General features: G+C 41.3%; 1 pseudogene; it reads right to left on the reverse strand.

Moving 5' to 3' along the window:
- Positions 1–12,756: 12,756 nt before the first annotated feature.
- Positions 12,757–12,872, reverse strand: LOC115898537 (annotated as a pseudogene).
- Positions 12,873–15,220: the final 2,348 nt, after the last annotated feature.

Consider the following 15,220-nt stretch of genomic DNA (forward strand, 5'->3'; position numbering starts at 1 on the left):
CCTGGCCAACATGGTGAAACCCTGTCTATACTAAAAATACAAAAATTAGCCGGGCGTGGTGGTGGGTGCCTGTTATCCCAGCTACTTGGGAGGCTGAGGCAGGATAATCGCTTGAAACCAGGAGGTAGAGGTTGCAGTGAGCCAAGATCATGCCACTGCACTCCAGCCTGGGTGACAGAGTGAGACTCAGTCTCAAAAAAACAAACAAACAAAAAAATCTGCTTTAGAGAGTCATATTAGTTTAACTACCTTCCTTCTCTTCTTCCTCATTAGAATCATAACAGCAAAAGGCTCTTTTCATCTCACCCCAGGGCATCTAAGTCCTCTCCTTTTATTTTTTTCTTCCTCCACCCCACCACCATATTAATCTTCTTCTTAAATTCCACAGTTATCCTGTAGTAGGGCTGGGCACAGTGGCCCATGCCTGGAATCCCAGCTTTGGGAGGCCAAAGAGTGCAGATCACTTGGGTCCAGGAGTTCGAGACCAGCCTGGCCAACATTGCAAAACCCTGTCTCTACTAAAAATACAAAAATTAGCCAGGCATAGTGGTGCAGGTCTGCAGTCCCAGCTACGTGGGAGGCTGAGGCACGAGAATCACTTGAACCCAGGAGGTGGAGCCTGCAGTGAGCAGAGATCGTGCTGCTGTACTCCAGCCTGGATGACAGAACGAGACTCTGTCTTAAAAATAAAATAAAATAAAATTCTGTAGTAGTTTCACCTTGTCTGTACTGTAAAGCTCAGACCTTTTACAACTCTGTAAGACCCTGCCCAGGGCTTCAGCCTAGCCTCTAAAGATGAATTCCTCACTCTCAAAGAAACACCCTCTAAACATGTTTTGAAAGCTCCACACTGGTATCACTCCTCTTGCCCACATAATATCTAACTGCTCTGGTTTTTAAGATTCTTACAATTACAGGTGCCTTATATCAATAGGTCAAATAAACATCATTTGATCATCTCACTAGAAGCTAAAAAGACAACCAATTAAACCCAACAAACATTCTTGATATGTAAAAGGTCTTCCTAAACTAGAGATAATTTTAAATGAATAAGATCATCTCCTACATAAAGAAATATTTCAAACTAGTAGGAATAAAACAAATAACACAACAGAAAAAAATGTGCAGTTTATAAAAAGACAATTTACAGAAGAAGAAATTGAGATGGAAAATTAACATATGAAAAAACCTCACTAGTAATCTACGGAATACAAATGTTTTTAAAATACTGTTTTTTACCCACCAGATGGGGAAAAAATGTACATGTCTGTTAATATCAAGTGTTGGCTGGGGCATAGAGAAACATGCTCTATGCACTTCTGGTGGGAGCATGAGCTGATAGAGTCACTCTAGAGGGCAATTTGTAGTCACTGTTAAGATGAAAAAGACATGTCTCTATGACCCAGCAGATATCCTTCTGTACTTGTCTGCCCATGTCATCACATAACTATTTTCTCTTGTGTATCTTCACATCACTCCTCTGTGTATCTCCATCTCCAAATTTCCCTCTTCTTATGGGACAACAGTCATATTGCTATAGAGACCTACCCTACTCCAGTTTGACCTATCTTAATTATCTTAATCAATTACATCTACAATGATGCGATTTTTTTTTTTTTTTTTTTTTTTTTTTTTTTTTGAGACAGAGTCTTGCTCTGTTGCCAGGCTGCAGTGCAGTGGCTCAATCTCGGCTCACTGCAACCTCTGCCTCCCGGGTTCAAGTGATTCTCCTGCCTCAGCCTCCCGAGTAGCTGGGACTACAGGCACACACCACCATGCCAAGCTAATTTTTGTATTTTTAGTAGAGATGGGGTTTTACCATATTGGCCAGGATGATCTCAATCTCTTCACCTCGTGATCCACCCGCCTTGGCCTCCCAAAGTGCTGAGATTATAGGCGTAAGCCACTGCAACCGGTCATGATGATGCTATTTCTAAAGATCACATTCTGAGGAAGTGGGGGTTAGGACTTCAACCCATAACTCTACTTTTCATACAGAAAAAAAAGGAGCATAAGAAAATACACATGTATCAATATCGTGAAAATGGCCATACTGCCCAAGGTTATTTATAGATTCAATGCCATCCCCATCAAGCTACCAATGAGTTTCTTCACAGAATTGGAAAAAACTACTTTAAAGTTCATATGGAACGAAAAAAGAGCCCGCATTGCCAAGACAATCCTAAGTCAAAAGGACAAAGCTGGAGGCGTCACGCTACCTGACTTCAAACTATACTACAAGGCTACAGTAACCAAAACAGCATGGTACTGGTACCAAAACAGAGCTATAGACCAATGGAACAGAACAGAGTCCTCAGAAATAATACCACACATCTACAGCCATCTGATCTTTGACAAACCTGAGAGAAACAAGAAATGGGGAAAGGATTCCCTATTTAATAAATGGTGCTGGGAAAATTGGCTAGCCATAAGTAGAAAGCTGAAACTGGATCCTTTCCTTACTCCTTATACAAAGATTAATTCAAGATGGATTAGAGACTTAAATGTTAGACCTAATACCATAAAAACCCTAGAAGAAAATCTAGGTAGTACCATTCAGGACATAGACATGGGCAAGGACTTCATGTCTAAAACACCAAAAGCAACGGCAGCAAAAGCCAAAATTGACAAATGGGATCTAATTAAACTAAAGAGCTTCTGCACAGCAAAAGAAACTACCATCAGAGTGAACAGGCAACCTACAGAATGGGAGAAAATTTTTGCAATCTACTCATCTGACAAAGGGCTAATATCCAGAATCTACAAAGAACTCAAACAAATATACAAGAAAAAAACAAACAACCCCATCAAAAAGTGGGGAAAGGATATGAACAGACATTTCTCAAAAGAAGACATTCATACAGCCAACAGACACATGAAAAAATGCTCATCATCACTCGCCATCAGAGAAACGCAAATCAAAACCACAATGAGATACCATCTCACACCAGTTAGAATGGCAATCATTAAAAAATCAGGAAACAACAGTTGTTGGAGAGGATGTGGAGAAATAGGAACACTTTTACACTGTTGGTGGGATTGTAAACTAGTTCAACCATTATGGAAAACAGTATGGCAATTCCTCAAGGATCTAGAACTAGATGTACCATATGACCCAGCCATCCCACTACTGGGTATATACCCAAAGGATTATAAATTATTCTACTACAAAGACACATGCACACGTATGTTTATTGCAGCACTATTCACAATAGCAAAGACTTGGAATCAACCCAAATGTCCATCGGTGACAGACTGGATTAAGAAAATGTGGCACATATACACCATGGAATACTATGCAGCCATAAAAAAGGATGAGTTTGCGTCCTTTGTAGGGACATGGATGCAGCTGGAAACCATCATTCTTAGCAAACTATCACAAGAAGAGAAAACCAAACACCGCATGTTCTCACTCATAGGTGGGAACTGAACAATGAGATCACTTGGACTCGGGAAGGGGAACATCACACACTGGGGCCTATCATGGGGAGGGGGGAGGGGGGAGGGATTGCATTGGGGAGTTATACATGATATAAATGATCAATTGATGGGTGCTGACGAGTTGATGGGTGCAGCACACCAACATGGCACAAATATACATATGTAACAAACCTGCACATTATGCACATGTACCCTAGAACTTAAAGTATAATAAAAAAATGGAAAAAAAAAAAAAAGAAAATACACATGTATCTACTTACTTGTGCAAAATCAAAGCGTAAAAAGCCAAGCAGGCAACAGTAAGTTGACAGCAGGAAGCCACTAGCACCTTGGGTTAAAAGTAACATTGCGAGACCCCAGGGCAAGCATACAAATGAAGGTCCACATACCATGTTCAATGTTTAAAATAAGTCAAATGACAGATTGTTAAATCAAAGTGTGTTCTATCCTTCTGTATTACAAATACCTTTATGACGACAAAATTTTGAAATAAATATATGTAAAGTTATTTTAGTTTTCTTTTTTCTTTTAATAAAGACAGGGTCTCATTCTGTTACCCAGACTGGAGCGCAGCAGTATACTCCACTGTAACCTCAAACTCCTGGGTTCAATTGATCCTACCATCTCAGCCTCCTGAGTAGATGGGGCAACAGACGTGTGCCACCACACCTGGCTAATTTTCATACTTTTTTGGTAGAGACGAGGTTTCACCATGTTACCCAGGCTGGTCTCAAGCTCCTGGGCGCAAGTAATCCTCTTGCCTTGGCCTCCCAATGTACTGGGATTACAAGCATGAGCCACCATGCCCAGCAAGCTATGTTTCTTACATAAATAAAAGTAGGCAAAATAGCATGTGCTGGTGAACCAGCAATGTTCAAACTCATAGAAAAATAAAAGCATTTCATAATTCATAACTAATTATACATTTTTTTCTTCTTTTTCTTGATGTTTACTCCAGAAAAATCATTAATCCTATTACTATAATCAAGATTTTCACATAACTTCTATTGATGGCAATACCAAATGTTCTTAACAACTTTTGGATTCATTGTAATTTTTAGATTTTTTTTGTTTTGTTTCAAGACAGGGTCTCTCTCTGTTGCAGAGGCTGGATTGCAGTGGCACCATCACAACTCACTGTAGCCTCAGCCTCCCAGGTCGAGGTTAAGAGATCCTCCCAACTCTGCCTCCTGAGAAGCTGGGACTACAGGTGCATGCCACTGCTTTCGGCTAATTGTCATATTTTTAGTAGAGATGGGGTTTCACCATGGTGCTCAGGCTGGTCTCAAACTCCTGAGCTTAAGCAATCTGTTCACCTTGGCCTCCCAAAGTGCTGGGATTGCGGGCATGAGCTACCATGCCCAGCCAGATAGGTTTTTTAATTATTATTAATTTCAACTTGGACAAATTTCACTCTAATGAGACAGTAACACTTTTATTGGAAGTATTGGTAAAATTTTTAAAGCATACTTATTTTGAAATTTTACATGTTATTTTCAAGCACTCTAACAATCACATATGAAAAGCTCTTATTAGTGCAGAACAATACTATATTTTACTTTTATCATAGAAATCATGATCATATATACTATTATTTTTTATCATCTCTTAAAGTAATATCTAGATCCATATAACATTTCTTACGTTCTTCTTTCAAATATTCCAATGCTAGGATAAAGAAAACCAAAAATCAAAACACATTGCTTAATTTATTAAAATCTCTGTTTAATCAAGACCATATCTTGATCTATAATGATTGGAAAATAGTTTTTATAGACATTACTTTGGGATAATGAATGAGAGAATGGAGTCAAGAGTGGTAGGGTGAAGTAGATTTTTATTAGTTGAGAGAATAGCAGTTGAAGTTGTACATAGCTAAAAGATGAGAATGCAAGCTCTGGCCAGGTGGATTAAGGCTTTTGTTTTTGGGGTTTGGCAAAAGTGAATTTATAGGGGAAAGGTCGGAGATGGGGGAGGGGGGTTTGGCATAAATTTGTTGCGGTTTTGTAGTCTGTCTTTCTTTTTCTTTTTTTTTCGTTCAAGCCATTCTCGTGCCTCAGCCTCCCAAGTAGCTGAGACAAAGGCGTGCACCACCACACCTGACTAATTTAAAGTCACTGGCTAATACGGTGAAACCCTGTCTCTACTAAAAAAATACAAAAAACTAGCCGGGCGACGAGGCGGGCGCCTGTAGTCCCAGCTACTCCGGAGGCTGAGACAGGAGAATGGCATGAACCCGGGAGGCGGAGCTTGCAGTGAGCTGAGAGCCGGCCACTGCACTCCAGCCTGGGCGGCAGAGCAAGACTCCGTCTCAAAAAAAAAAAAAAAAAAAAATGTTTTCATTCTCTTGTCCTAATTCCTAATATTTTATTAGAATGTCATTTTGATTTCACATGCAGTTCCTTTCTATTTAGAGAAAAACATTTTCTTTAAAATTTAAAAACATATTTTAAAACTAAAGTGAGAAAATGCCAAACTTAAATCTGAATTTTTGTAGATTTTTGTTTCTGTACATTATTTTTTTACTTTTTTTTTTTTTTCAATTTAATCCTTGGATTTTGTTTGGCTTATATGTTAAAAGTCCTCAAAAGAAAGGAAACTAAGCTAGAAACCTTTTAAGGAGGACTCCCTTTCAGGACCTCCTACCTCTTTTGTTTACATTATTAATAACAAGCAATAGTTCATATCAAAGAATTGTGGATAGCACAAATCCAAAATTGATTTCCTTTTCCACTAAAGATCACATTTTGCTCTGTATTTGAACATCATCTGTTGTTTCAGGTAGCTGGTACACCTTATAACTAGTATACCTTATGTCTTTTCTAAATAAAATTTAATGACTTTAGCAGCATTTTTTAATCAGAATTTCCATCATATGTCCTCAAGTGGTTATAAGATCAAATTTAAATGTGCTTTGTCTGTGGATAGATTCAAGATATATCCCAAATACCTATAATCTTTCAATTTCTCCAAAGAATTTTATGACTATTGGCTCAAGCTTAGGCCACATCTCTTAGTAACACATTAAACTACGTACCATATGTGATATTAGCATGTTTCTGTATTTTAGGACAAAATTCAGAATGGGTCAAGAAATATAGTTAAGAGCAACATGAATTGCTTAATATTGCAAAACAGTCCTCAGTTACCATGTACAACTGTTGCAAAATATCATCCTAATACCCATGTAACTCCAGAACCATGAATTGGAACACCAAAGGAAGACAGAAAATGGATACTTACGCCTTCTGGGAAATTATACTTCCTTATTCAAAAATCTACTAAACACATGCTGTCTGGGAGAAAAGATTGACAAGTTAATTGTTTTGTCCTCTTTTGTGTCTAAGTGCTTCTACCTTCAGATCCTCTCAGCGCGCCAAAGAAGAATCCACCCCCAACATCAGCAGCAGTACAACCCAAAGCACTTCATGGCACTCAGATGCAGTTGTCTTTTGTTTTGAGGATACAGGCCAAGAGGCATCTCAGAGCATTTTCCTGGGGCCCGTTCTGTGTTAACCAGAAGAGCAGAAGTTTAGGGTCACAGTCCATGCTGTGCAGACCTGATGCAGGAACTCAAGACATAGAGGCAGCCATGAGTTCTTCAGTTCAGTTATTTGTGTGTGTTTGGAATATGCAGAGCCCTCTAACATGTGGGGTTGGGAAGGGACCCTCTTGCTGGGGACTAAGAGCAGCCTAGCTGAAGAAACAAAAAAGGAAGAAGTATTTCCTGAAACCTGGGACCAGGTTTGCTCAACAGAAGCTGGAACCATGGAGACACCTGTCTGGCCAGAGCTGGAGCCATGAAATAGATGCAGCTGTTGCTAGAGTTGCTACTTGTGGCAGAGAATAAGGGAGAAATACCCGGGCTTCTCCCTTTCTTCTGTTCACCAATCTCTTGCCAGAACCTCCCAGGGCCTGCACTCAGCAGGAAACCAGCTGACATGGGAACCTTGGGACACGCCAATTTCAGTCCACTGCAGTACAACAGAGCAGGGAAGGGCAAGGAACAAATGTTAAGGCAAACAGGACAGGGTGAACTGGCACGCCGTGAAACTTCAGAGACATTCCAATAAAATCAGGACCGAGATAAATATGCTGTCTCATACATGTATACATATGATGGTTTTTGAGATAGGGTCTCCCTCTGTCAGCCAGGCAGGAGTTACACTTACAGCTCACTGCACACTTACAGCTCACTGCAGCCTCCACCTCCTGGGCCCAAGCGAGGAGCCCAGAACAATCCTCTTACCTCAGCCTCCCTAGTACCTGGGACTATAGGCATGGACCACCATGCCCAGCTAATTTTTTTGTATTTTTTTGTAGAGACGGGGTTTTGCCATGTTGCCCAGGCTAATCTCAAACTCCTCACCTCAAGCGATCTGCCCGCCTCAGCCTCCCAAAGTGCTGGGATTACAGGCATGAGCCACCACATGAGGCTATATTTAATATATTAGAGGTCAAGAATAGGGCAGGAAACAAAAATAAGTGTTATAACCATTGGAAAGGAGGATGCAAAACTATTATTATATATAGATGACTGAAAACTCAAAAGAATAAAGTAACAAGCCAGTAGCACTAATAAGAGAGTTGGATAAGATGGCTGAATGTAAGAAAAATAAAGATATCAGTATTTTCCAACATAATAGCAATTAATTATTAGAAAATATATTGGAAACCTCTTCCATTCAAGATAACAACAAAAACTATAACACACTTATGAATAAGTTACAAAGAAAGGAGAAGATACGAAGAAAACTACAAAACTTCATTGAGAGACATAAATGATATAAACAAAATGTAAAAACCTACCATTTTCTGGCCGGGCGCAGTGGCTCACACCTGTAATCCCAGCACCTTGGGAGGCCAAGGCAGGCGGATCACCTGAGGTCAGGAGTTCAACACCCGCCTGACCAACATAGTGAAACCTCATCTGTACTAAAAATACAAAAAACATTAGCCAGGCATGGTGGCACCCGCCTATAATCCCAGCTACTCGGGAGGCTGAGGCAGGAGAATCACTTGAACCCGGGAGGCAGAGGCTGCAGTGAGCAGAGATCACGCCACTGCACTCCAGCCTGGACGACAGAGCAAGACTTTGTCTCAAAACAAACAAACAAAAAAAACCTACCACGTTCCTAAATGAAACAACTCAATACTACAAAAGTTTCAATGCTTTTCAAAGTCATTTATAGATTTAATACAACGCCAATTGAAATCTCCATTTGTTTGATTTGGAACTTGAAAAAATAATTTTCAAGCTAACCTGAAAAAATATTCATGGCAACAGCTAAAATATTATTAAGGGATAATTTTTCATAAATACTAAATTTTTTTAAATCACAGTATTTTAAATAGTGTGATACCCACTTCTTAGACTCTGCATTCCCCATCCCAGAGGCCTCAGTATTTTTTTATAAATAAAAAGAACAGCCGGGCACAGTGGCTCAAACCTGTAATCCTAGCACTTTGGGAGGCTGAGGCGGGCGGACCACAAGGTCAGGAGATCAACACCATCCTGGCTAACACGGTGAAACCCTGTCTCTACTAAAAAATACAAAAAATTAGCCAGGCATGGTGGCAGGCACCTGTAGTCCCAGCTACTCGGGAGGCTGAGGCAGAATGGCATGAACCCAGGAGGCAAAGCTTGCAGTGAGCTGAGATTGCGCCACTGTACTCCAGCCTGGGTGACAGAGCGAGACTCTATCTCGAAAAAAAGAAAAAGAAAAAAAAAGGCATGATTCATTAAAAATCATGAAAAACATGATTTGTAAGAAATTAGACCTTCAAGTGACTACAATTCCTCAAGATCTGGAAAAGTGATGAGTAAATGGCAGCCTCCCAGCCAGGTTTTGACCTGAGTGAGTGCACAGCGATGCCCCTCGGCCTATGCAATGCCTCAATGTTTTCCAGACGTTGAATTCTGGGCTGAGGAGGCATAGGTTATGTGGACAGCATCCCATTCTACTTCCAAGCTGACTTCTGAGGCTGGATCCTGAAAGTCCTAATCAACTGCTACACTGTTTCCTGTAGACTGAATTGCGTTCCCCAAAAATTCATACACTGAAGCACTAATGCCCAATGTGATGGTATTTGGAGATGGGGTCTTTGGAGGTAATTGGATTTAGATGAGGCCAGGAAGGTGGGGCCCTCATGATGGGATTAGTGCCCTTATAAGAAGAGGAAGAGACACCAGAGTTCTCTCTCTGCCACATGAAGACACAGTGAGAAGGCAGCTGTCAACAAGCCAGTATCTGAGCCCTCATCAGAAACTGACCATGCTGGCACCCTGATCTCGGACTCCCAGAACTGTGAAAAATAATTTCTGTCATTTATGCCACCTGGTCTATGGTATTTTCTTATAGTAGACTGAGTAGACTATGGCACCATTGCCCCCATAGCAACTCGAGGAGACACAAGTTTGAACCACAATGTGGAGGGTCTCCCCCATATCCTGCCCAATCAAGTGACATTTTTACAGGTTGCAGGACAAGGTATTGATGGTTCTAGAGTGGGATAACTCTCAGTTTCCCTTCTAGATATCGAGTATTTCCAGGGGAGGGGGATTTTCTACATATTGCCAGGACTTCATTGTCTCCTTTTCCTTTTTTATTCCCCCACCTTGACAGCTATGGTTGCTGACCTCATTCATTCAGTCTACACTTACTAGGTGCAGGTGCTCTTCTAGGTTCCTGGGAGACATCCATGAATAACAAACAGAGATCCCTGCCCTCCTGAAGCTTATGCTGTACTAGTGGGAAACAGGTAAAAACCAACTTAATAAAAAAAAAAAAATGTTTTTTGAGACAGAGTCTCTCTCTGTCGACCAGGCTAGGGTGCAGTGGTGTGATCTTAGCTCACTGCCACCTCCGCCTCCCAGGTTCAAGCAATTCTCCTGCCTCAGCCTCCCAAGTATGTGGGATTATAGGCACACACCACCATGCCTGGCAAATTTTTATATTTTTAGTAGAGATGGGTTTTACCATTTTGGTCAAGCTGGTCTTGAACTCCTGGCCTCAGGTGATCCACCCACCTCAGCCTCTCAAAAAGCTTGGATTACAGGCATGAACCATCGTGCCTGGCCATATTTTAAAAGATGATAAATGCTGTAGGAAAAAAATAGAGCATAATGTAGGCGTTATAGACTGAATGTGTTCCACTGGAGTTCATATGTTGATGCCCTAATCTCCAGTGTGACTATATTTGGAGATAGAGTCTTCAGGAGGTAACTAAGGTTAGGGGGTCGGGGCCCTGAGCTGATAGAACTGGTGACCTCATAAGACAAGGAAGAGATCTCTTTCTTTCTCTCTCCACATGAGCATAGAGAAAGGCCATGTGAGGACACAGTGAGAAAGAGGCCATCTGCAAAGAGATTTGGCAAAGGCCAGGAAGAGAGCCCTTAGCAGAAACTAAACACACCAGCATCTTGATCTGGGACTTCCAGCCTCCAGAATTGTGAGAAAACAAGTATCTGTTTTTAAACCACTCAGTTCATGGTGTCCAAATAAAAATCATCAAAGCAAAGCCAAAGGGAAGTCATCTCAGACAAAAAGACAAAGGGAGATCATCTTAGAAAAGACAGAAAATTGCACAGTCCTTGGCGGGTATGTGAGAATTTTGTGGTGGACGGCTTTATTGACCTACACTCTCTCTCTCTCACACACATACACACACACACACAGGCACACACACACAAACACACCCTGGCCCACCACAGCACAGCCACATGAGCCCAGCCAACTCCAGACTCCAGCTTGGCAGTGGAGGTCATTCCTACCAAGGGGAACCTTGTCTACCAAAAGGAACCTTGAGTGTGGGAATTTCCATTCCTCCACCACTTCCTGAAGATGCTGGCCTTCCTAGGAAGCGCCCCACTCTGGAAAAGAAATTACTTGTCAACAAAGGCCTGTGTAAGCCTCAGAGGCACAGCCAAGGGCATTACATGACAGGATGCTCACATGGCCACAGCCTGCAACAGCTGACACAGGCACAAAAAGCAGCTCACTCATAACAAACCAGAGGTTGGCTGAGTAAGTCATAAGATAGTCATTCAATAGAATGACAAGCAGCCATTAAAATATAACGTGGTGTTATATTTAAGAATGTAGTGAAACACTCAACAGATACTGGTAAGTGTAAAAAGTAGGATGTAAAACTGTGGGTAAAATCTGATCCAAATTTTGTAAAGAAAAATAAATGACAAGGAAATATACCACAATGTTAGGATTATTTCTGGGTTATTTTCTCTTTAAGGGTTTTTGTATTTTCTAGATTTCTGCAATGAACACGTATTACCATCTGAAAATAATGGCCATATTAAGATAGTAAAGGTACTCACATTCAAAGGCTTATATGTATGATTAATTCTCCATGTAGCCAGCTTTCCAGAAATTCCTACTGAACAAATTCATTCAAAAGCACAAAATCTATAAAGGAGTCATTGACATCTAAAATTAAAAGTACTCTCCTTAGAGATAATTCTGCTTCTAAGTGCTTTGAACTATATATTTTTGCCTTACTCTTTTTGACAGTGAAGAGTCTTTTCAGGAGAAACAAATCATGATTTTTCCAGGGTTCTCTGTTCACTGCTTTCAATTTTCCATCCTTTTATGACATTTATGAGGCAAAGGCCATCTCCTCCCTCAGCTGGTCATTACGTTTCAGTCTGATGGGCACCTTCTGTAAAGAAGCACAGGACTTCACATGACTTTGCCAAGTTTACCAGGCCAGCTATGGCGGGACCTGACAGGGGTGGAGCTCAAATCAGAACTGAGTTGGGGCAGTGGAGAGGGTAAGTCACCACTCCTGAACTAGTGGTGTCACAGAAAGAGAATCAAGAAGCAAAATAATAGGACCCCAAACATACACAAGAGGAAAGAAAAAAGACCAGAGAGGAAGCAGGAATTATGAACAGAAAGCAAGATTCTGGACCAGTAAAAGGACAGTCTTGCGAAGAAAACCAGAACCCCTTGAACCGCCTCAGATACCTGAAAGATAGGGCACGTTAGAAGAAAAGCGATGGCCCAGCTACTCAGGAGGCTGAGGCAGGAGAATCGCTTGAACCCAGGAGACAGAGGCTGCAGTGAGCTGAGATCCCGCCACGGCATTCCAGCCTCGGTGACAGAGTGAGACTCCATCTAAAAAAAAGAAAAAAAAAAATAAGTTATGAGCAGCCAGCTCCCATTTGTTGGTGACCTGCTTTGTCACAATAGTCCTATGAACTGCTATTATCTTCATTTATCAGATGAAGAGAGTCACTCAGAGAGTGGTTTCTCCAAGTTTATCCAACTGGTAAATAGTGGGGTGGGGATTTAAAAATCTAGATGTAGCTAACCACAAATCCCACTCTCTGTGCACTATGAATCTGTTTCAATTAGCAATAATCACACCTCAGATAAACCTCATTGGCTACGATATTGCCACTGCACAAAGCTAATGAATCTGTTACAGACTCCAGAACCAGGCAACAGTGGAAAGGAAGGTGACTCCTTAGAGTCAGAGATGAAGAAGGCATGGTAAGATTGTGGCTACGATATCCACAACGGTTGACCAACCAACCCCAAGAGGAAATCATCCAACATCACATGCAGTGACTGTTGAAGGATGACGATGATGAGTCTATCTGAAGTCTTTTCTCTTTGTCTCTGATTTTCTGCAGTTTGAATATTACATGGCTACATGTAGATATTTTTATATTTATCCTGCTTGGTGTTCTCTGAGCTTCTTAGATCTGTGATTTGATGTTTTGGAAAGTTCTCAATCATTATGACTTCAAATAATTTTTTTACTCCTTTCTCTCCTCTCCTTCTGGAAGTCGGATTTTGCATAGGTTACATCTTTTGTAATTGTCCTACTGTTCTTGAAACATTCCAAGTCCTACTGTCCTACTGTTCTTGAAAGTTCCAAGTTTTTATTACAAATATTATTATTGAGCCAGGCGTGGTAGCTCATGTTTGTAATCCCAGCACTTTGGGAGACCAAGGTGGGCGGATCACAAGGTCAAGAGATCGAGACCATCCTGGCCAACATGTTGAAACCCTGCCTCTACTAAAAATACAAAAATTAGCTGGGTGTGGTGGCATGTGCCTGTAGTCCCAGCTACTTGGGAGGCTGAAGCAGGAGAATCACTTTAACATGGGAGGCAGAGGTTGCAGTGAGCTGAGATTGCGCCACTGCACTCCAGCTTGGGTGACAGAGCGAGACTCCATCTCAATAAATAAATAAATATATATATATACACACACACACACACATATATATATAATTATTTCCTTATAAGTATTATTCCAAATAGTGCTATTATGAACATCCTTTTTCTGTATCTTTACATACATCCCTGATTTGTCCTTTAAAAAAGTTTTGTTACAGAATTGATGGATGAAGACTTCAGATCTGTTCCACAGGGGCTCCTGAAGCCGGGGCTTTCCGTTCTTATGTTAGGACTTATTACCTTATAGTCTGCTGTTCATTTTAGTGCTGTGCTAAAACTGTAGATGAGACTACTAGTATCTTTGTCATGCAAGCCTTAGGACCTGTGATGGTTAATATTAAATGCCAACTTGACTGGATTGAAGGATACAAAGTATTATTTCTGGGTGTGTCTGTGAAGGTGTTGCCAGAGGAGATTAACGTTTGAGTCAGTGGACTGAGAGAGGCAGACCTACCCCCAATGTGGGTGGGCACCATCCAATCGGCTGCCAACACGGCTAGAAAAAGCAGGCAGAAGAAGGTGGGATACAGTGGCTTTCTGAGTCTGCTGGCTTTCATCTTTCTCCCGTGCTGGATGCTTCCTGCCCTTAAACATCACACTCCAGGTTGTTCAGTTTTTGGACTCTTGGACTTACACCAGTGGTTTACCAAGGGCTCCTGGGCCTTCAGCCATAGATTGAAGGCTGCACTGTCAGCTTCCCTATTTTTGAGGTTTTGGGACTCGGACTGAGCCACTACTGGCTTCTTTGCTCCTCAGCTTGCAGATGGCCTATCGTGGGACTTCACCGTGTGATCCTGTGAGTCAATTCTCCTTAATAAACTCCCTTTCATATATACATATATCCATTAGTTCCATCCCTCTGGAGAACCCTAATACAAGATCCCCACAAGACACCCATGAATACATGCAGACAACTGCAAAATGGTTTTATTCCTCTTACCAATGGGCCAACTTCTACCCCTACTACACCCCACTGTCAGCAAGAAGTTAAAGCAATTGTTCGCCTTTTCCCATCTCTGTAGCTCACAACTCAAGAATGAGGTATGGTCAAGCTCAAATTGGGGATGGAAATTGTCTTTACAAAATGATGGCAGTGAGAGAAATCTGACATATCTAACTCCCTCTTCCCCTCTTGCTTCTAGCCTCTCAGACCAACCATCTTTGCTCTTTCCTGGGCATAGGCCAAGCTAACTATGGGAGAAATTTAGTTTATAGTTTAACCTTAAAGCAAGGATGATAATAGCCCCTCCTTGTTCAAGGATAGAATCGCCTTTGTAAAACTCATGACAGCCCACAAGGTTCGAATTATGGGAGGGGCCGGAATTCTGCTAAGACCTATGCATAAATGATAACTAGTCACTGTTTACTGCTCAGGAGGCACATGGCGTGGGCACAAAATTGGTAAGCTCCCTAATCACCCCTATAGACAACATTCCTATTGTAAAACCTAAGACTGGCGTTTGAGGTATTTTTCAGACTTTGCATTCTAGTCAAATAACATCTCCCAGATGGATGACCCTCATCCAGGAACTGACTCACCACACAAAGGCAGTTTTGACACCCCTATGAATT

This window comes from Rhinopithecus roxellana, chromosome 6, assembly GCF_007565055.1.
Source record: "Rhinopithecus roxellana isolate Shanxi Qingling chromosome 6, ASM756505v1, whole genome shotgun sequence".
NCBI lineage: Eukaryota > Metazoa > Chordata > Mammalia > Primates > Cercopithecidae > Rhinopithecus > Rhinopithecus roxellana.